A 22,404-nucleotide genomic window follows, 5' to 3' on the forward strand; every position below is an offset into this window, starting at 1 on the left:
GGTAATGAACATAGAGCTATAAAAGGGCTAAAATTCATAGACTGAGTGTTGGTTGAGCCTTCGTCAATCAGATGAATGCAATGCAAAATAATAATTGTTTGTAAGCCTTCATTTTATGGTTTCTATATATATATATATCTATTTTATAATAGAAAATGACTGGATTCTTAATTTATTTCGTAACCATTTCATTAGTAAAATAACTAAAAAATCCATTTCCATATTTATATTGTCCATCGTCAAAACGGAGCATTGGGTTGAGTTGATTGTGTTGGAGAATGACATAGGCTATATTTTACTTTTTAGTAGTTAAATAAAACGCTTTAATTCAATTGTTACTGCACGTACTCTTGTGTAAGTACACTCACAATCAAGATTTAAGTACGTTTTTGATGCTTTTGCTTAACCTATGTCTTTCTAGGTGTTCTATGTCTTTGAGATATGTTAATAATGAGTACGTAATAATGAGGATGCTCGAAACATCAGCGAGTACGTTCAGTCGTCTTTGTCTCACAAATGTCTACTAACTTTGACAGATGAGCGCGCGTTCCCGTGGCGCCACTGTTCCAGAGATTTACTGTTGCTCCAACGGCCATATTGTTTCTCTATTGTCTATACTCGTTCGAAATTCAAAATAAACGAGCGCGGCTACTGATTTGAATGAGAATAAGCGCTAATACGGTTACGCAGATGTTTTTGTTTCTGCCCAAATAAGTGAGGCCCGTTGCGTGGTCGCCATTGTTTTTCGACGACTTTTAAATATTATAACGTTATGATTGATCGCGTGTCGCTCGACGATGGATTACAACGAATTTCTAGCTTTGTTTCGCCCCAATAAAAGAAACGATTTACTATAATAATATTTATAGATTCATACTCACTCACTGTCTTAATTCTTTGCGTTTGAAAATATCTTTCAAAAATAACAATGCAGGAAGTCAGCGTTTCATTCTACATGATCGTTCGCAATTAAGTATTTCTAAAATATTAACATAATATTATTCCCGTTGCTTTCTTAACAATGTCCGTAATAAAACACGTTATCGTTATAAAACAGCGACGCCAATTATTTCGTCGTCAAATATCGGCTAGTTTGGCAAAGATCCCAAAAAACACCTCGCTTCATAAGTAATAATGCGATAAGAACGAAAACGGGAGGTTTTTAATATTAAGATTCGCAAATTTAACGCTGGTTTCACACCTGGGGTGTGCCGTGTCGCGCGGCAACAAATCGCGCGATAATAAAGTTGCGGTCACACGCGGCGACTCATTACCGCTTGATGTATGGGCTGAGTTGATTGCTACGCGCGGCCGGTAATCGTTGCCGACTGGAGATGGACTGAATTTAACTTTTTAAAACAGTCCATTTAGATTGCGATTGCATTTAAGGTAAGCTGTGTTTTGAACAATGCGGCAAGAAGTACGTGGCGTACTCGTGATAATTTTCATGACAAGAGTTGAGACAAGCTGCTGTTTCCTGCAGCACTCTGATTATGACTCTCACTTCCGAATGTCAGGGTATCTCTTGGAGCATATAACGCTGTAAGTTTGTTTACTTTTAAGTTTTTATCAAAATTTATTTTCGTTGAACTTAATTATCTATTATTAATGAATATACTCGTATGGCCATGTAGTTTGAAGGTCACATTTCACTTTCTAATCTTAGGGAAGCTAAACGTTTAGAAAAAGTAACATTTTTGGTCGGACCATTGCTCATTCGGCCAGACGATGTTTTCAGCGGACATATGGACAACTTAATTGATATCGTGTGAATGTGCAATTTGTGTTGGCCTCGTTAAAATTTTTAGGTTTTTCCTTACCAAATAAATACCAAAAGTATCATAAAAAAATAAAGGATTTATAGTTTTTATTACAGAACTATTTTTTAATTTCTGTTTACAACAGTGATAAATTAATTCGGTATTTTAATTGTTTATGTAATTTTACGAGATAACATACCTTAATTACAGTACACACATACAAATCTCGCACGTATGTACCTTGTACACTGTACAGCTCAATTTCAGTTTACTAAATCAACTTTAATATTTTTATGCTCTTAGACCACCGAGATCAAGAATAATGGCCGTGTACAACGTATATATTACCCGTGATGTGACCTAAAAAGTTATAAAAGAGGTCTGGAAATGAACACAAAAGCAAGACAAAGGCATTACAGGGAGCGCATGTAAGGCGTTTAATTATCCATAAAGGTACAGAAGCTTGCGACAATCCGTTGCGAATCGTGAATTTACTGTAGTCAATTTTTTCAAGCGGCGATTTTTTGTTGCTGTCTTGTTTGTCGTATCTTTTGTTTGTCCATAATGATAGATCTGTCGCATAGATGGCGTTAGTACCTTCAAGAAATATTGTCGAAAATTTCAAAACTAGATTTCTATTGTTTTTATAAAAGTTTTTTTTTTTAATAGATGTACTCACGATAAGTCACGAATATATCTTAGACAATTGCTTGTTATTGTGTGAACTCTAGCTCTACCCAAATGTATACTAAAGATTTTCGTGGAAAAACTAACGAATAATTCAATCTAATTAATAAAATCCTGCAGTCCAGCAATGCATACTGTTGGAGATTTAAATAAAACTGAAAATTACTTAGGATTTCGAAAAGATCTTTTTCCCGATTTTTTTATTTCACAACAATATTTTGTTAGTGCATATGACATATTAAAAATTAATTTGAAAAATACAATGAAGAACAGTTTATTATAATTTACTCTTTACATAATCACATTTACTTTCCCACTTTTTTAAGACTGGCATTTTGTCCACATTTTGTCCATCAACAAACAATAACATTCCAGTAGCATTGTGTCGACGTGTGCCACTGACAATTGCTACTTGGGAGTCGTGATTTAATGAATTTCATGCTTCTAATACACGGCTTTATTTCTCCTCTGCCCTTTTTGTCTGAGCTGCAGAATTCACTACTGTTTGAGAACCATGGGATCCTGATTACCGTGAAAACATGACACGTAGAAAAAATATAAAGGTATCTTAACTAACATCGGGTGGTTATTGTGTTCGGAAGTCTGAAATTTTGGATCCTGTCGTGTTTTTAGAATCGGTTCTTGTACACTTTCTTTTAAAATCTTCCGAGTTTAAGATTACATACCTCAGTGTAAAGGTACATCCTGTAACTTATAACAGTTCGACATTTTCGACAACTGACTTTATATATGCAAGTAGGTAATTATTATATTTATAGTATAATTCTTAGTAACATTTGGTTCTCCTACCTTTGACCAAAAGTCTTGTGATGTGATTTCTGACCGAACTAGTGGACACTAGTGGAATTGACAATATTATTGCCTTCTGTTTCACTTTAGCTTTAACTTTAATAGTTAAAAAATGTTACCTGGGTTAAAGATTGTCTTATCAATTACCGATTTATTGTTATTTCATAGAAGTTAATAATTGATAATAAACTTTGTGAGTCGAATGAAAAAAAAAGAGATTTATGTGATTTAGACATATAGGTACTCATTACCAAAAAGCTATCTCATACTATTGCTAATAACTATAGGTGTTAAGACAATATAAAATGATTCAAGTGAGTGAACAATCTCGGAGTTCTAATGGTCGATACAAATGAAATTTATTTGCACGTGGTCCGATTTATAGATGCATTTAGGTTATTTCAAAAGTTTAAATGCCGTTGTTATCAGCCTGTAGAAACGAATAGGAAGGCTGTGAATGATTGTCACGTCAGATTATGATCGTCTTGTGTCCTCAACAAACAAGACATCAAATCGCTCAATTTTAAAGAATCTGTTGATCAAGCAGATGTGACAATTTCATGAATTTGTAAACACGGAACTAACAATATTATCTATCAATATTGCCTCGATATTCTCCATAGGGGACCACTATTGTGTCCAAAACCCCAATTCTACCCGTATATATTTCAAAGGATTTTGAACAGTAATGGTATTTCTATAAGGTTAAAAAAATTGTAAGTTTTGGTGGTGCGTGAGGATGTTTTTGACTCCCAATTGTGGGAAAGCATTTGATTGAAATATTATATTTTATTTCTGGATTCGAATTACGACCATTGTGGTTAGTATTAAGTTTATTTCAACCAAAATGACAGTGTAGAACTTACGGTTATTTCTTTTATAGCAGATTAATTTTTATCTTCAAAATTGTAGTGTTCGATGTGAATAAGTGTCTCACCGTTATTAGATTATGCATATTGACTATATCTAGATATAAGCGCTCTTTTATTATCCTCGGTCATAAAGCTTTGGATCCTGAGCCCAGGATATATGAGTTCATATTGTTTCTTCTTCACTTTGGACGGCTATCAGCATCCTTAATTGACTGGCCGTTAGCTCTCATATTCTCAATTACGATATCAAGCCAATATTTTTAGCTTTGCCTTTTCTGACTAGACCAGGTGGAATTGATATCTATTGGCCATTTGTACATAACTGTACCATCAGTATCGACTTTACAAACCAGTGCAAATGCGCCGGTTAAACAATTGTTTATCGATCGTGTCTCTTAAATCCTAAATCTAGTAATGTAGTTGTAACTATCGTAAAATACCTTCTAAGATGCTATAAAACAATATATTTCTGGCAATGTGTCAACGTGTTTGTAATCAATTACACTATAAACTCGTAAACCAAAGACTAATATAACAATAAATTACAATTTCTCCATCAACTTATGAATTTTACAGCCATATATTTGAATAAAATCTGTAAAGAAAACAGGGTCATTCCAACGCTAATTTGATTTTTGCTTTTAAATATTTACTATATTTTACTTATTTACAGATTTCGTAGATTATCATTTAAATTGACCTCAATCAATATTTATGTAGATGTAAAGACACATGATATTGTATCTTTTTTATATTTGAAAAATAGTTATATGAAACTATGTAGAATGGAAATAGGTTTATAATTTTTAAGTCAAGTGTATAATTTGCTTTTTGATATTTTACTTTATAACTCTTTCTGAAAAACGTTTATTGAGTAACGTATTTTAAGTTTTGTCATAATTTCTCCTTAGTCATAATCTCCTCCTCCTCTACAACTAAATTAGGATTCTTCATAAGATTATTATTTAATAAATAAATATTTATTTATTGGGGCAAATCACACAGATTGAGTTAACCCCAAAGTAAGTTTACTGGAGACCGATTACCGAGACTTGTGTTATTGGATACTAACTGAACGATACTATATTTTATAACATATACATATATAAACATTCAAGACCATTCAAGACCGGGCCAATCAGAAAAAGATCATTTTCCATCATGATCCGACCTGGGATCCAAACTTCCCTAACCTTGAATTCTCGGTTCAAAGGCTATCTCTTTAACACTACGCCACCGCGAGGTCGTCGAAATTATCGATCGTCGTATAAAAAAAACGACGTCATTTAAAAAAACCTATGAAAATAAAACTTATGAGAACATACTTAGACTTATGAGAATGTAATATTTTTTGTCCAAAGCTTAGAAGTCTGTGTCGAGAGCTCCACACTCGATTGCCTCTAAAAGTCGGCCGCACAGAGCGCAGCGGTGGTGCCAAAGGCGGACAAAAAGAAAAAAAAAGCCGCGTTAATGATTCCGTATCGACAATTTGCTTCGTTCGATTGAACAACATCAATGCGATTTGTACACCCTAAGCACTATTTCTAACGGCCGATCACCACTACAACACATTTTGTATTCAATTCCTGATGTCATAAGACTTATTTTTGTTAGGATGGGAAAAAACAATGTTTGCAAAAATGAAGACATAAGCATCACAGTACAGAGGGCGAATGCCATAAAATATTATCATTTATCATATAGATGCGTTTGTTATTGAGCGGTTATTGTGGTAAACGGCGGCGTGTATAATGTACAGACATCTGCGTTACAGTTCCATATTGTTATGTGTCGTAAATCTTTTATTTATAAATGCAAAGAATCTTACAGATCGTTATTAGTTTTACGTAAAGATGGTGAATGTATTAATTGTATATTTTAATGTTTTTTTTTGAAGATATTGATACCTACCTAAGTTCTAATACGTAAGTAGCCTAAAATAAATTAAAACACCATTTTGTGCAGCTTCAAGGTCTGTTAAATTTTTCGCAATATTTTAGTATTAAAATGTATCTATTTCATAATGTATTTTGTGCAAATAGCCTACTGTAAGTCGTACCTAGTTTCTATATTTAATTTATTTAAAACTACTTAGAGAACCTAATGGTTCATATGAAAATATATATATATCTATTACAACTATTTCCTATGTCATTTTGATCTCCTTCAGGAATTAATTCTATAGTTAGGTACATATATCTATCTTCAAATATCATTAGTGACGCACTATGATCTTCGTTGCTAATATTTTATCAGATCTGCCAACGACAATTTCACAGCATCATCCACCAATACGTCACAGTCAAATGAACAAATGAGTTTAGCAAACATGTCTCTAATCCGCTATGTTTGTACAATCGAATCGCGCGCAGCTTTCCCAAAATGGCCGCGTTATGTTGCGAAACATTCATTTAAATAGGGGACCGGTGTTTATCGATATTATTAGGGATTTAGATGTGACTTCCGCACATTCATCACGTCGAATAAAGCCAATTCAATCGACCGCCAAGCCGCGTCGAGCGTGCCAAATCTATTCACGTTGCTCTTTTTGTCCGCTGTACGCGCGCTCGTCCCACTGTCCATTATGGCTTTATTGCGGGTGCATTTCCAAAATTATTGGTCTCTTTCTCGAGTGACGAAGTTATATGGCTGCTGTAAAACAATAAATAACTCGATTGTTTACAATGTTCGTGGTTAAGGCCTTTGTCTCGACCCCATACGAGGTTTTTAGACATGGTATTTCACAAAGAGGTTGTGAAGCCGTGATGGTACATTTACAGCTATTGAAAAGTGGTTTAGATACGATGACGACGTTCTTTGGAGAGCAATGAGCAATTTAGTAGTTCCTTTGAGACAAATCATGGGTTCATAATGAGTTTTAGTTTTATAAAGAACAGCGGGGTGTGCAATGTGGTCAGTTTGAGGCGAAGAATGTAACTAGGTTCTGGAAGAGATTAGTTTTGGTTGGGATTTTTTAAAAAGCAATAAAAGCATAATGATCAATTCAGAGGCGTTAGTGGTAGGTTTGTTTCAAACAATTGGTGTAATATATCCATTAGTGATTGCAGTTACAATGGCAAGTAAACAAGCTATCCTTGTACTAACTTTTTTCTGTTGAATGTGCTTAGTTTATGATATTAAATGTGTAAGTATTTGGTTTTATTAATGCCGTAGTCACAACTTTATCCAAAATTTGTTAAAGTGCATGAAAGGATTCTGCTTTCCTTGCATGGATTAGATTAATATCTATACTATTATTATAAAGAGGTAAGCGTTTGTGAGTTTCTAAGTTTTTGAGGCGGGTAGGTAATCTCCGAAACTGCCGGACCAATTTCAAAAATTCTTTCACCATTCACAAAGTTACATTATCCAAGATTGCTATAGGCAATAGGAAGCAAAGCCCCGGGCAACATATATTTACTAACACACCTAAATTATAGTAAGTCAGATAGATTAAACGTAAACAGTGACCAGAAGCTGCGTTCATTAGAGACAACTAGTTGTCGTTGTGTGTGCTGAGATAGTAACTAAAAGCAGCAAAAAAATTGTGACTAATCAAAGTACCGCCTTATTTCTAAAAACATCTCTTTAGATTTCTTTTAAAATACCATTTCATAATCTGAGAAGTCAGAAGCAGTAGCATGTTGACAAAACTCTCCCTCGGGATTGGGTCTTTGTTCCACACTGCGAGTCCCACGGGACTGATAATGATGATGTCATTACTCTGCACTTTGGCTTGAAATTATGCCGCCTTCATTTCTAACATTTACGTTGTTAAACATAAATAACAATATAGGCGTTATAAGTATAATCGAGGTTGTTTTCATGTTCTATTTTGATCGTGTCCTATACTCAGGACTGGAATGATTTTCGAACGATCACATAAAAAAGAGACTTCAAAAAGCCTTTGGAATTAAATCACCGCCGTCAAACGTATCAAACGGAATTAATACTAAATAGGTACACTAATACTATCGGCCAACAAAGTACATAATCTGATTAGGAAGATTTATTTAACGTAAATCATCAGTCACCGGTGGCTCTTGCACAAACCTAATACTATTGTCATCAACTGCTTCTAAACACGTCAACTCCAACTCATTTATAAAAAGACCAATCCCATTAATTACACTAACTCAAATTCATTCTTAAAGCTTAAGTGATATAGGACTAAAATCGTCTGTAATCGGCCCCAGTCGGTTTCTGTTACCTACCTAAAGGGATAAATGGAGACGTCTAAAGGAGCCGACGCAAAAAGCCAACAAAAGGACCAAGTTTTGGACACAAAGCGACATTGGGGAATAAATTATTTCATCTGTTCTGTCCTTTCACGATAATATTGGCAAATGTTTCCATTTGGGACGGGCCACGCCCCGGTTCCAACTAGAAAAACTGTTTAAGACATCTCAATAACATTACTTTTTTGCCTTATACTTGGTGGTGTAAAGTTGAGTTTTGCGTTGTCTATTGGGCAGTGGTCGGCGACTCACAAAGTCATTTCGTTTACGGCTTTTTCATCGATAGCAACATATATTTTGACTGTGATGTTTTTATTATTTTTGTTCGTGACTCCAGCCAGGTCTTCGTTTCGGCCGCTAATGTTTGCTTTATTCTGCGCGAATTTCGTAGAAACGCCGACAAAGTGTTGCGAGCAATCATCTAATGGTGCAATGTTGACTTTTTCGAGTATTTTGGCTTCCGTTGGGCCGACATTAATCAAAGATAAAGCATGACGACACAATATGTAGCGGACATTTGCATGCTGCGGACTTTGTTCTTTTCTAAATCAATAATGGATGTGTCTAATGTGATTTATGTTTGTTCAGTATTGGTGGAACTTTTACTGAATTGTTTTGTGTTTTATTTTCATAAGTAAGGCAAACTGTTTTAATTTATTTATTCTTTATAGAGAAATCCAATATATGAGATATTTACCCTTTCATTTTATTTCTACTATTTTTCAGAAAATGTATTTTTCAGAATATATACATATTTTTTTGATATTTGAAGACAGATTATCACGATAAGATCGTTTGTGAAAAATCTTGATAAAATATGTGGGTGAAGATGATTCGATATTCTAGTCGTATCTTTTTACAAAATTTTTATTTATTTATTTAGTTTCAACTATCTATATATATATATATAGTATTAACTGTTTATCTCATGACGTCATTGTTATATCATAATATTGCGCTGGTAAGAATTTCGGGTCTTTAGATATGTTGTGTTCTATTCATAGATGGGTTTTCGCCCGACTGTTTGGCAATAAACTGGGTAAAAACTGGGATTATATGTATCTGGTCCTGTGTAGCCTTTATAAATGATCATTGTTTATACGATCAGCAGTTACAAAGATTAACAAAAGTACTTAACGTCGACAATGTATTGTTAAATACATTGTCGACATTAAGTATCCATTTACGACCTCGGTGGCGCAGTGGTAAGATTCTTGCCACTGAACCGAGAGGTCCCGGGTTCGATCCCCGGTCGGGTCATGATGGAAAATGATCTTTTTCTGATTGGCCCGGGTCTTGGATGTTTATCTATATATGTATTTGTTATAAAATATAGTATCGTTGAGTTAGCATCCCATAACACAAGTCTCGAACTTACTTTGGGGCTAGCTCAATCTGTGTGATTTGTCCTAATATATTTATTTATTTATATTTATTTAGGTGTGTTGAAATAAAGCGTAGTAGTTAGTATAAGGTTAGAATTACTAGTGGCTAAGACAAATATCATGAATGGCGCACATCATTATCCAATTACCAAAACGTCAAACAAACCAGCCGCTGACAAGCCTAGTTTGGCTATCATGAAAAAAATGTTGATTTATAGCAAATAGTCAAGAAGAGGAGATGCCACCCAATGCGCACGAGTTTAGATAAGAGGTCGTATCGTTTTGCTAAGTGTTGCAGGCTGCTTTTAATGAACCAGAAGGGATCTGTCCTGAAATAGAAAAAACCTTTTAAAGGTTAGTATAATGTTCTCATGTCTGTATTGCTTCTTTTTAGCGTGTTGACTCGTTTAAATTTGTGATGACCAATAATTAAAATACAGATAAACAAAGTATCTTTGGTAATGAATCCTACTTGTGCCGCGGGAGTTTGTATACCAATCTGATTCGTGTATGTTCATCGATCACCTGCACTTGCTTCTAGTAAAGGAAAACATAGAGACGAACTCTGCACGCATACTATTCAATTTTTAATCTAGTGTGTAAAATGGAGAAGGCAATGGCAAAAACCTCCATTAATATTGCTACTTATGTGCGTTTCCTCAGCCATCAAGGATACGGCTGGAAGGAATTAAGTTCAAATGGACATCAAATATTATCCTTGGATTTTGAAGCACGGAACCAATTCGTTTTATATTTTTTTCCCCTGGATGCTCTCGTGGGTGGCTGTTTTTTAGCGGCTCCACCAAACAGCTCTGATGTTTATCCTTATCTCTGGTAAATTGGTGTTTTACTTTAATCGACCCAAGTTTTTTCTAGTTTTTTTTTCTCCGGCGGAATTTGCGTAAGGTGGTAGCGGCGCCTGTTACTCAGCAGAAGAATGGTTATTTATATTCAACTAGATAATTTGACGGCATTCTGTTGCCATTACTTGTTCTGATCGAAGTTTTTTTTTTTTTACTTGAGTCTCGTGCTATGGATGGCTTATTCTTTTACTTGAATCAAGAATGAAAATTTGGTAAATAAAAATTACGTTTATATTAAATTTCATTACATTGAGACAACTCAGAATCGAAGCATGTTTTATTTTTTTATTTAAGTAGGTACTGGTTTCATAGGTTGACTTATTTTATGCATATTAGGCAATCAATGTCTTTAGTAGGCAGTAGTCTAATAAGGTTAACGGTTGGCAGTACCTACGTACGCTGTACATAAAGTTTTCATTTCTTCATGCCCGCATCTATATATCCAATTTCTATGGCTATCACTTTACCACCAGGCCACCAGGTGAGATGTCTATTGTATAGCACCACGGCATTAAGTAATGAGAACTGTTCACTGTCACGTAAACGCATCTTTCCTTTAAAGAACCAATCTCTGTGTATAATTACAATAATATTTGCCGAAAATATTGTTTATATAGGTGCATCAAACGGCGGTGTCTTCAAACGTCTATTTATAAGCCAGTCGAGTGAGAGAATCCAGTAAAACATGGATTATTCCGCGGTGGGTCGCATAAAGACGCCGATTATGTCTGTGTTGCCGACTGAAAGTTGCCGATTTTGGGCGGCCACGCCATTCAAAGAATAGTCGGCCACACCTACTGATTTGTACACTAGAGGTCCGTTACGCCATTTCGGTGATATAAAGGGCGTAAGAAATCTGTCTTTTCAAGCGATTGGTGTTATGGAGGATCGTATTTTAGAAGCTTTTATTACGTTTCACCTGTCCCGGTCAAATATCACGAAGATATCATATAGGCTTTATAATTTAAAATCTCATTCACAGCCTGCACGAATTTCCCTTATAATTCCGGTTTCTACTTATGAAAGGAAAAGTCTAATAAATTCAAGAATATGCGGGTTCCAAATTATAACGTCGAACACTATAATAAGAATCAAACTGCATATTCTTTACAAAGCAGTTGCTAAAACATAAAGACGTGAACTGCATCCTCAAAACACCTTTGCATCCAATTATTCCAAGTGATTTACAACGCCCCCCGCGATGTTCAAATTAAAGAGACCGAGTTCAACTAACAACTTCCATTATGCAAGCTTGGCTCCGTATGCATTGATACTTGTGCCAAAATAAAAAAATAAAAACGTCAATGTCAAACTACTGAACGGTTTCCGCGCCTTTGTCTTGTTCGCGGAACTGTTGACATGTGCAGCGTTGGGATAGTTGATTGTAGGAAGTATTGTGGTGTCTACTTGAACAATTTGACTGCTGATTGATGGCAAAGATGTATATTGGCGGCAGAATTACAGTTGATTTTGGGCAAAAGGCATGTTTCTATGGTTCTTTAAATATTTACCGCCAATGTATTTATATTTGATGTCAAGCAGTGATTCAATAATGACAAATGAGATGTCATTCTGGCGGTCGAAAATGAAAGACAGTTGAGAAATTTGAGATTTCAACAATGTTTTTAATATAAATACCGTAATCATAACTTCATTAACTTTTATTTATATGAATTTACTTCATACTACGATTAAGTAAGTATTTACTCTGTGTTTCTTGTGTTATAAATAATTTAAAAACAACATTTTTCATATTGAGTCATTTATACCGGCAGATCACAAGATTCCCGTGTATTACACGTTCCATTTCATTCTCCCAGTTAATTAGGGAAATTCACTAAACGAACGTTCCGTTTCACCGTTCGGCGCGCGCTCAGTCGCGCCCCCTACTGTGAAAATATTTGACATCATTAATCTATGCTTCATAATTATCTTTAGGTGTTAATGAGCATGTTAACGTAGTTTTCAAAGTTCAAAGAGCTTATTTTTTTATTTTTGTTATGTTTCCTCTGATATTTATACAAAAATTATGTCTTCTTCGCTGCATTCCGTAATACTATTTTGTTCACCCTAACTTTTGTTTGTTTCAATCACTGAAAGACACGTTGACTATTTCCGAATAAAATGTTTCAAATTCAAATCATTATTCAGAAATTAGACCTTCACAGGCACTTTTTCTCGTCAATTTTTATATTTATAGTTATTTCTGACAAGCTACAAACTACTGGCATTTTGGAACGACCACTGCTGAGAAGAAATGCCGAAAGAAACTCATTTGAACAGTGTTGGTCCCTATTATGCCAGATCGGCTTACCATTATTGTTTCTTACAATGTTTTTTTCTAATAATATATAAAAGTACATAATGTACATAGTCATAAGGTATATCAAAACAGGTTATGATTGTGATCCGAGTGCTGATTATAATATGTATATATATCGATGTGAAACACAATTAACTTACATACAAATCATAAAATATCTTCATATCTCATAGGTATATCTCATAGAATAACTTTAGACTGAGTATATCTTATAGGTAATAATAACATATTATGGTTTTAAACAATTAAGATACCTAATGGTAATATAACTTGAATATACGATATGAATAAAATTCCTATAGTTTCAAGTTGTTGGCGTAAATATAATATACGTAATTTGGTTGTGGTTTCACATTTGTTTTTTATGGAATATAATTAGTCAAATACCTATATGATATAATTAAAATTCAAATTCTGGGTGGCTGCGTGAAAAACTATTCATAATTACTCATCTCCGACAAATCCCGAAATATCCGAAGACAAACGATGTTCCTCCAATCACCGAAGGAAGTAAGCATTGCTCGCGTGCGCATGCGCAACCGCATCAAATGTGTCGGTGTAGTCACCATTTGTTCTTCTGAGGTGTTGCCAGTTGCCACCCACCGCTGTTACAAGTCGTTACTAAGAATTGATTGCTTGTAAGAATTTTGATTGTTTTAAAAGGAATCATTTTTTATTCCATGAGTTAAGAAATGATATTTGCATCCTTTCCTTTCTTTTCTTTCCCTTTCTTCGCTTTATACAATCGATTTCGAGGTGAGGCCTGTGTTGGTACATCTCCTCAGTATGGAGCGGCCGGTGAGCTTGTTTGCTTTATATTATAACTAGCGACCCGTCTCGATTTCCCTCGGGTAAAACCATAATTATACACTTTTAAACCTTCCTCAAGAATCTTTTAATCTATTCAGAAACCCGCATCAAAATTTGTTGCGTAGTTTTAAAGATCTAGGCATACATAGGAACAGATAGAGGGAAGCGACTTTATTGTTTAATACTATACAATACATAGTATAGTCTTGTGAATATTTTTCGATATGATCCTAGCGTGATAAAAATGTACTTATTTCAGGATCGGTGTTTAATGGTGCCAAAATACCCAAGGCAACAGATCCTTGATTGTTTGTAGTGGATAGCATGCTCCTCTTTATTTATTTATATTTGCATACCTATATTCGGTAAAACATGTAGGTTTAATTCATTTCGACGTCAATTTGTCTATTTGTACTCATGTTTTTGGCAAATAAATGTTTTCTTCTTGAGGCCTAGCAGCTTGCACATAGAAGTATTAACCTATCGCATGACCATTTAGCAATATATTAGCTCCAATGCTCGCGTCATTGGAGCGCATACTCATTAGACGACGGCAAAAACAGCTGCTTTGTCGGCAACTATGGCGATTGACGCGACTGTCGCAGCTTCGTGCGATTAAAATGCATTTCAGATGTTTTTCTACAAAAGTTTGCTAGCTGCCACCCGCGCCCAAATATCCTATCAACGCGCTCGTTCACGCCACATCACACTTGCTAATCACGATCACTACATATAAAACAAAGTTCTCAGCCGTGTCTGTCTGTCTGTTGGCGATAAATTCCAAAGTGAAAACTACTTAACGGATTTTCATCAATAATAGAGTGGTTAACGAAGATGGTTTACGTTATCATTTATTGTTATTTTATCCGAGCGAAGCTGGGCCGGGCCGCTAGTATTAAAATAGGACTGAATAAATATAAATTAGATATTTACTTTGATGAAAAGCGTAAAGAATTACCTACTTTGACGATGATCTCGCGCAATGATGGAAAGTTGAATGAGTTTTCAAAAATAAAAATTTGATAATACAGTCTGAAAATATAAATCCATTGACAACCATTTTTTGCACACTTGGATATTTTTTACAGACTTTTTTCCAATAAAAGCAAGGTCTAACTATCTCATCTCTTAAAGATGTCGACGACAGTTGTCAGTGCCGACAATTATGTGCGATGTGGGTGGCGGGACGCGGGGAGGGGAGGACCAATTAGTGCCGGGCTTAGAGATTAAGGTGTTTGGTCCAAGTGATAGCGATTTGCAGGGAAAATACGTCTTAAATCACGAGAGAAAGCTGTTAATTTTTTTTAATTACATATATTCTTTGATATGCATAAAATTATTGATAGTTTAATATGGGAGTGCACTATGATCGCAGATTAGAAAAAAATAATGTGGCTTATCAAATATGAATTTGATATCCTAAATGAGAGGATACCCGCCTCTGTTGCATCAGTGTTCTCTCCAACTAAATAGTAAAATCGCTCTCTCCTATGCGTTGGTCAACACTTAAATTTAAGGACACTAGTCAACAGTTCTTTTGTGGTTTACTCACGAGTGAAATCCATGAATCGAAACCGCTCGGACCAGCGAAAAACACGCTACATCGCATTTATTTTCTTTTAAAAGCCTTTTACTTTCTTTGTTGTTAGTTTGTTTGTACAAATAAAGACAAATCCCGACTCTTTTAATTCTTTCGAGACTCTAAAGCGTAAAGAGAAACCGATTTGGTGCGATTAGTATTGATTTTGTTGTCGAAATTTTGAATCTGTTATTTTCTTTTAATATTACTACAGTAAAAGGACTACAGTACCTATAGTAAAAGTATTTTTACTCTTTTGAAATTAAATGTTAAGGTTAATAACTTCATTTTTGACACAAACTTACTGTCATCAGAGAGATCTTACTACATTCAATTCAACTCGTGACCAAAAATCTAATCTAATTTCACCTGAAAAATAACTCCATATCCATGGAATAAACCGTTGAGGAATTCTCTAGTTGAGAGCCGATCCTGTGTGCACCATAAAGTTAAAAAAGAAACCTGAAAATTTTGAAGACTTTGCTATGATTTTACATTAGTCGGCCGCTTGCCTGACTCTTTGGGATCGCTACTAGCAGCTACCAAGTTGCCAATCGCTTCGTACGACGTCCACGAGAATACATCAAATAGTCATATATTAGAGACCGAGAGACCACACGATCATGATATATTTCTATAATGACATACAAAACAATCAAACTTTAAAGCAAACATTTTGCCTCATTGTAAGCCACCCTCTACACGAGTAGAATCAACAGGTTTCATTACAGGCTTACTGATTCAGAAAATTCACCCCAAGTACGTCAATTCTCAATCGCGAGGGTTTCTTACGTAATTGATATCATCCTTATTCATCCCTCTCGAACCTCTCGGGGGCGCAGGTGCCGCCCCTAATAAGCTACTTTTCGAACCATTTGATAATATTTTTCTTATTCGATTTGATACTTTATTATGTAGATAAAATACAAGTGTCATAAATTTTTTGCGTGTGATTTGTGATGGATGGATTTTGGTAATTTTTCAATTGAATTTGACGTAAACGTGATCCGAATTCAGTTATAATTGTGTTCCTAATAACTGTTGTCCGCAGCTTCACCTGCGGCAAAATGTATTAAGAAATGTAATGTAATAAGAAATTTGAAAAATAGTCTACATTAGGATTCAGGTTAACTAAACGATTTCAAAACTTTATCAAAATAGCGATTTTGCAGTGAAAGCGTAAAAGGTAGACTGGTATTTACGATGTATTGAAGTAGATTTAATGTTTCAACATTATATTAAATTAAACTAAAAACTATCTAACGTAAAAAGTACTTATAAATTTAAAATATCTAAAGAAAGCCCCTAGGGAAGGTGCCCATAACACAGGCAGCATTCCCGCGCTGAATTGCAATGCAATGGAAATTCTTTGTGCGAGAGAAGTACCCGAACGAGGTCACCTGTTGCCTCCCCCAGCCGATTGCTGAGCTCTCTGCACAACCCAAGTGGTTGATTGATTCTATTTAACGTGCCTTACACACAATAACATATTCTCCTTCAGCATCTGTCAAAGCCTGTTACCACAGTTTTTGTCGACCTCATAAAAGCGCAGTTATCACCCAAACAAGCCAAAAATACGTGTCAATTAGACATCGCTGTCACAACTAATACGAACCACGTGTTGTCGGTCTGTCTGTCCGTCATGTGGTAACACTCGAGGGGCAGTCGTGTGGAACCCTTTGTTTTAAACTACCCGCGATTTATGGTTTTGCTTGCTTTTGGGACCGCCCACAGAGTATGCCGAGTACATGATTATTAGCAGAATTTTGAACTCGACCGGACTGACTCGATTTTTATTTCAGCAACATTGATTATTTCATGCGAAAACTCATTAAATTTTGTTGATATGAATGTTGAAAGGATATATGTAGGTATTTATGGTAGTTATGAGAGTCAACCGGAAGAAAATAAAAATATCAAAAATATTTACTTGTATGATTGACATCGCTCATTGACTGGATTTGTTATACATGTCACATATGCTTTTTAACTTATTTTAGAAAAAATTCTCGGTTCAATTCCCGCTCGATTCCAATATTTTTTCATGTCATAATTTGCGAAAGTCACTTATTGACGTCAAAAGTTTTACATAAAATCAAAAATGCCTATGAAAAATAATGTTTTCCTTCACCGAATGTGATTAAAATGAATGTACAGACAGATCGATCTATACTTAATAACAGGTAATGTAAGGCCGAACCTGAATCGAATATCCGTCATTATGCAAGTCAAGCTTTTAGCACACTGAGTCACCGTCCAAGCTTACGTTGTTCTTAGATTAAAATGTGTTTTAAAACAAACTGCTCGATTATTTACAGGCACAAAATGAATACATAACGTAAGCAGATTAAAGCGCGAACCAACCGGTCTCAATTTGGCACGCCACTCAACGAGGATAAGTCCGCGGTGTGGACGCAGCTTAATTAAGTCATCCGCACTTATATTTTTTTGTTTTGTCGTATTATTTCGATTACATTCATTTTGTTGGTTATTTGTTACGAAATTTAGAATCGAGAGTTTGTTTATTATTAAATCAAATTGATGAAAAGTTGATAGGGTGATTTAGATTAACATGTTTTGCGAGATCTCATAATTCTTCCGATATGTTGGTGTGCACATAACTTATCAATTTATCGTGATTAATTCAGTATAAAAAGTAACCCCATGTGCTACTCCAGGTTATATTCTACCGTCGCATCTATCTGTCTATCAACACGAGAAACTACCGGACGGATTTTTGTACGGTTTTCATAAATAGATAGTGACGTTTCTGAGGAAGGTTTTGGTGTAGAATATACTAGGTTTTGCCCGCGGCTTCGTCCGTGTTTATATCGTGCGTCCGCTCATAACATATTATTGTCAATATCTCGGGTTCTAAGCAACGTATCGCGATGAAACCTATGCCAGATTTTAAGTTAGACCATCCGCTATACAACTGTGAAAATCGCCTCGAATTCCAGTTTTTGCGTGATACGCGAACAAACATACAGATAGACAGACAACAGTTCTGTAAAAATATATTTTATAAAGTAGTATAAAGGTCCCAATAATTATTTTTCATTATTATCTTCTATATGCAGACATAGCCTACTAACAGTTTCATTATATGTAGGTATAATTCTGGTTTTACCCGAGGCGAAGTCGGGACGATTCTTTAGTTCATAATATTTGTGGGATTTTTCAATTCACACTTTGTTATTTTTTATCACTAATAGACTAGACTATACTTTAATAACAAGTCTCTTATAATGACTTGTCTCCTATCACACAACTTCGGTAGTACAAAGCACCCGACTTCGTCTAATTGCATACGTAATATTTCCAAATAATGTGCCATACAGGTGGTAGGGACCCAATCTTTGGCATCACATTATATATTTAGGGCTGTCTCAAATAGTAAATGGTATGTTTTTATATATAATGAGTATATTTTTATGTTATGTTGGAATTTAGGAATGCGGATTTATAATCTCGTTCCGGAAATTACAACAATATTTAATTGTCCAATTGAAGCCTCCATATTGTTGGTTTCATGTAAGCTTCATTAATTGATTAAGGATAAATAAATACTTGTTTAATGTTGTTTAATTTGTTAATTGATATATATATATATATTTTGTTTCTGTAATTGTAAAATCGTTCACTCTGTGTTCTTGCATATAAATGTTCATTGATTGATAAATTATTATATTTTTTTTGTTATTTACAATGACAGTAAATAAAAAATGAGTAATTTCCGGTAAAATTTTGTACGATTAACATTAAAATTACTGTGTGCCTAACTTTATTTATATATATTTATACTTATATGTTGTGCTCGCTGTTAACTGGTGTTTATGTATCGCATTAAAGTGCAAGAACAAATTGCTTACTATAATATTATATATTTAAATACAATAAGCGTTCCTTATATATTAAATAAATAAATAAATTTACATTTGATCTTGTCAGCCCTAGTAGTACTACCGCGTACAAAATTTAATACTTGTGAAATCGTCCAAGATCTGCAATTATTAGAAATTACACTATTGTTGAAGCTTATTAGTACCGATGACGCGGTATTCCTGAACGGCAAAGACTGAGAACCAGCGCAGAAGCGCCACTGTTACGAGTACCTACTCGTAACAGTGGCGCCCCAGTCGTTACATACTACGCTTGTGTTTATATTTCACCCGTTTACACCAAATAATTGGGTTAGCTGGGAAAATATAATTGTTGTTCTTATTACTATATTATATTAATACGATAAATTAATATTTTTATGTATCATCATTTTTAGGGTTTCGCACTTCACAAAAAGAACCGATATAGGCCTTCAGACTCCATTGTCCGTATATTTAGAGGTGTAAAATATCGCTTGTTGAATACAGACTTACTTTTTTAATAGTAGCACCTTGCAAATCTTCTCTTTTCACTCCTCGCGTTGAAGTCAATCCTATGATAAAATGCTTCAAATATTATTATGACAGATTAAAAAATCTATGTTGCTAATAAGTAATGATTTTGTAAAAAAAAATAAACGTACCACAAATTATAACAAATTTTCTAGGAAGTCTACGTTGTAGATAAGGCATGTTATCAAGGTGTCAAGGTTACTGATAGATTGTTGATAAACCTCACGCGTTTCATCACGCTTCATTGAGCTCGAGTTGTTACATCACAATTTCACATTGTATTTACAAAGTGGCTTGTCATATCCCTGATAGTGGAATCAGGTATTGATGCGGCGCTACGGCTGGATATCTTATCTATGTGACTACGTGCATTTATTCATGTTACTTTATCCTTGAAATTTCCTTGCCTATTAATTTAGAACGACATTATCATCCTTTTCTTACTGATAATCTAGCCTAGATTTAACTAGCTATAAATGAAACTATGTATAATATGCGTCCCCGTGTTTATTATGGCAATTGAAGATTAACTTAGAAGTTATACTTGAAATGTTTTCTAACTTAGAACAGATAGAATTTTACATAAGCTTTCGCGTTCAATTGTAAACTAACTTGAAAACGAACATCTTAAGCGAAGACTTTGTAAATAGTAAATTACATAAAGTTTAAGGTCTCAACTGTATTCTGCAGCAGACAGACATTGGTGGGTAAACCACCCTGAAAAATCAGACAATACCACTTAAATGTATAAATGAAAAGAGTGATAAAAGTGAAATACTGAATGGTAGCAGTGATCAGTAATCTTCGTTAGAATCATAAAAGCGGCTGTCGCACGCAGCACACTTCAATATAATCACATTGCCTATAATTGACCTTAACCATTTTTATAGTTATCATTACAATATTTTATAGACAGTACTAAGGCAGCTCAACGAATTTTTAAAATACATACGTTTGGCTCTCTTTTACAAAATCAAAAATGAGACGGTTAAAAAATAGTTACGCTAGACTATAGAGAAAGAAGAAGCCTCCTGGAATTAAGAACGTGAAGATTTCAAGAGTCCGGTCAAATTTTGTGTATCACGCACATGCAATTAAAGCAAATATTATGCCTATATAAGTCGTAAAAACGTTTGTATTAAATATAAACATTGATAAACCTATCACGGGTAACTCCGAATATTGAACTGATAACAACAATCACAGGAATACAAATTGCACAATATTTAGCAATCAATATGCAATACTTACAAATATTTAATAATAAATATTTAGATTACGATATTATAGGTAAAATAAAAGATCTTTTGAGTTGTGATCAAATACACAGTGTTCGGTTTCCGTTCGAAAGTATTGTAGCCCGTAATGACGATATTGATATATATAATAAAAAGTAAAGTAGGTAACTAACTACCACTTAACTTGACATACCTGGTTAAGAAAATGAGGGTGGTTTCAGTGAGAGCTAAACCAAACTACGTTTCTTTTGAACGTCACTATATAATGAAGATGCGTAAGATTTTGCGAGAGCGTAATCGTATCGAAAATGTCAAAATCCATATGGAAATTAACAAATTCTTTTGCGAACGCTAACCACAGATTTTTTATGAAATGCAAAGATTGTTTAGTTTCAAAATCTATTCTAATTTCAGTTATCCTGTAAAAAGAGCAACAAAAATTATACTTCATAGCGTCGGCGGCATTCAAATATGGCGGCATTGCACTAAATATAAATGTTATCAACATTTGAAATATTTTTGGAAGGCTGGGAAAATGTTGTCGAATACTTAGATTGTAGTTATCATACAAGTGCGATAAAGGTAAAATATTATGGCCCGTTTAAACACAGATAAATATATCTGATGATCACAAGCATTACTGTGAATGTTCTCAGTAATGCTTGTGATCATCAATCTCGTTTTTTTATACGACTAATAGGTAATAACATAAGCGCAATAGGAGTGCTATACTTGTGTTATTTTGTCGCCTTTTGACATTGTGCCGCATAGCGTGCTCTAAGGTTATAAATTGAACTCACATACAGTAAATCTAATTAAATTTCCGTTTGAGTTTTACTTTTATTTACATATTGCTTTAAATGTATACTTGATACTTGTATTTTTGAGTGAGCGACAGAGCTAATACTCAGATATTTTCATCTACAGATGATGGCACTTCTGTTCTATTGCTATGATTATTCCAATTTTCTTGCGATTCTACCGTATTCTGATAAAGTCGTTGTTGCACAACATTGGATAATAATTTTGCAACATAAATATTTAATATTAGTTAGATAATGTATTATGTGATAATATGATTGCTTGTAATTTTATTTATCTTTTATTAAGTTTATTTCTGAGTAAATAATGAATCAAATCTTATAAGGATAAAGATATGTTTACGCTAGTAAAGTATATAATTACAATACAAGTATTTGGTATTTAATACAGTCAGATTATTGGTAATATTCGTACAAAATATGTATGAAAGATAATTCACTATAACAACTGAACTTTTTTATAGACAGCTAACGAGCATCGGTTACCTGATGGTAAACACTAACGCCGACCGCAGTCAATGGACACCAGCCAGTCAATAACAATAATGTATGTGTTGAAACAAACTACTTAATACAAAATTAGCCTTGTCGTTTTTTTCCTATCTATATATAACAAATAATGTA

At 34.3% G+C, this 22,404-nt stretch overlaps 1 long non-coding RNA gene across 2 annotated transcripts; it reads left to right on the forward strand.

Moving 5' to 3' along the window:
• The first annotated feature begins 12,218 nt into the window (after window positions 1-12,218).
• On the forward strand, window positions 12,219-22,392 carry LOC128676578 (uncharacterized). Of its 2 annotated transcripts, none has more exons than XR_008405429.1 (3): window positions 12,219-12,310; window positions 21,374-21,541; window positions 22,245-22,392. It is a non-coding gene; the product is annotated as an uncharacterized LOC128676578 (long non-coding RNA). The 2 variants fall into 2 exon arrangements; XR_008405430.1 differs by lacking the exon at window positions 12,219-12,310 and adding an exon at window positions 21,008-21,119.
• Window positions 22,393-22,404: the final 12 nt, after the last annotated feature.

The sequence above is a fragment of the Plodia interpunctella genome, chromosome 16 (genome assembly GCF_027563975.2).
Source record: "Plodia interpunctella isolate USDA-ARS_2022_Savannah chromosome 16, ilPloInte3.2, whole genome shotgun sequence".
Lineage (NCBI taxonomy): Eukaryota > Metazoa > Arthropoda > Insecta > Lepidoptera > Pyralidae > Plodia > Plodia interpunctella.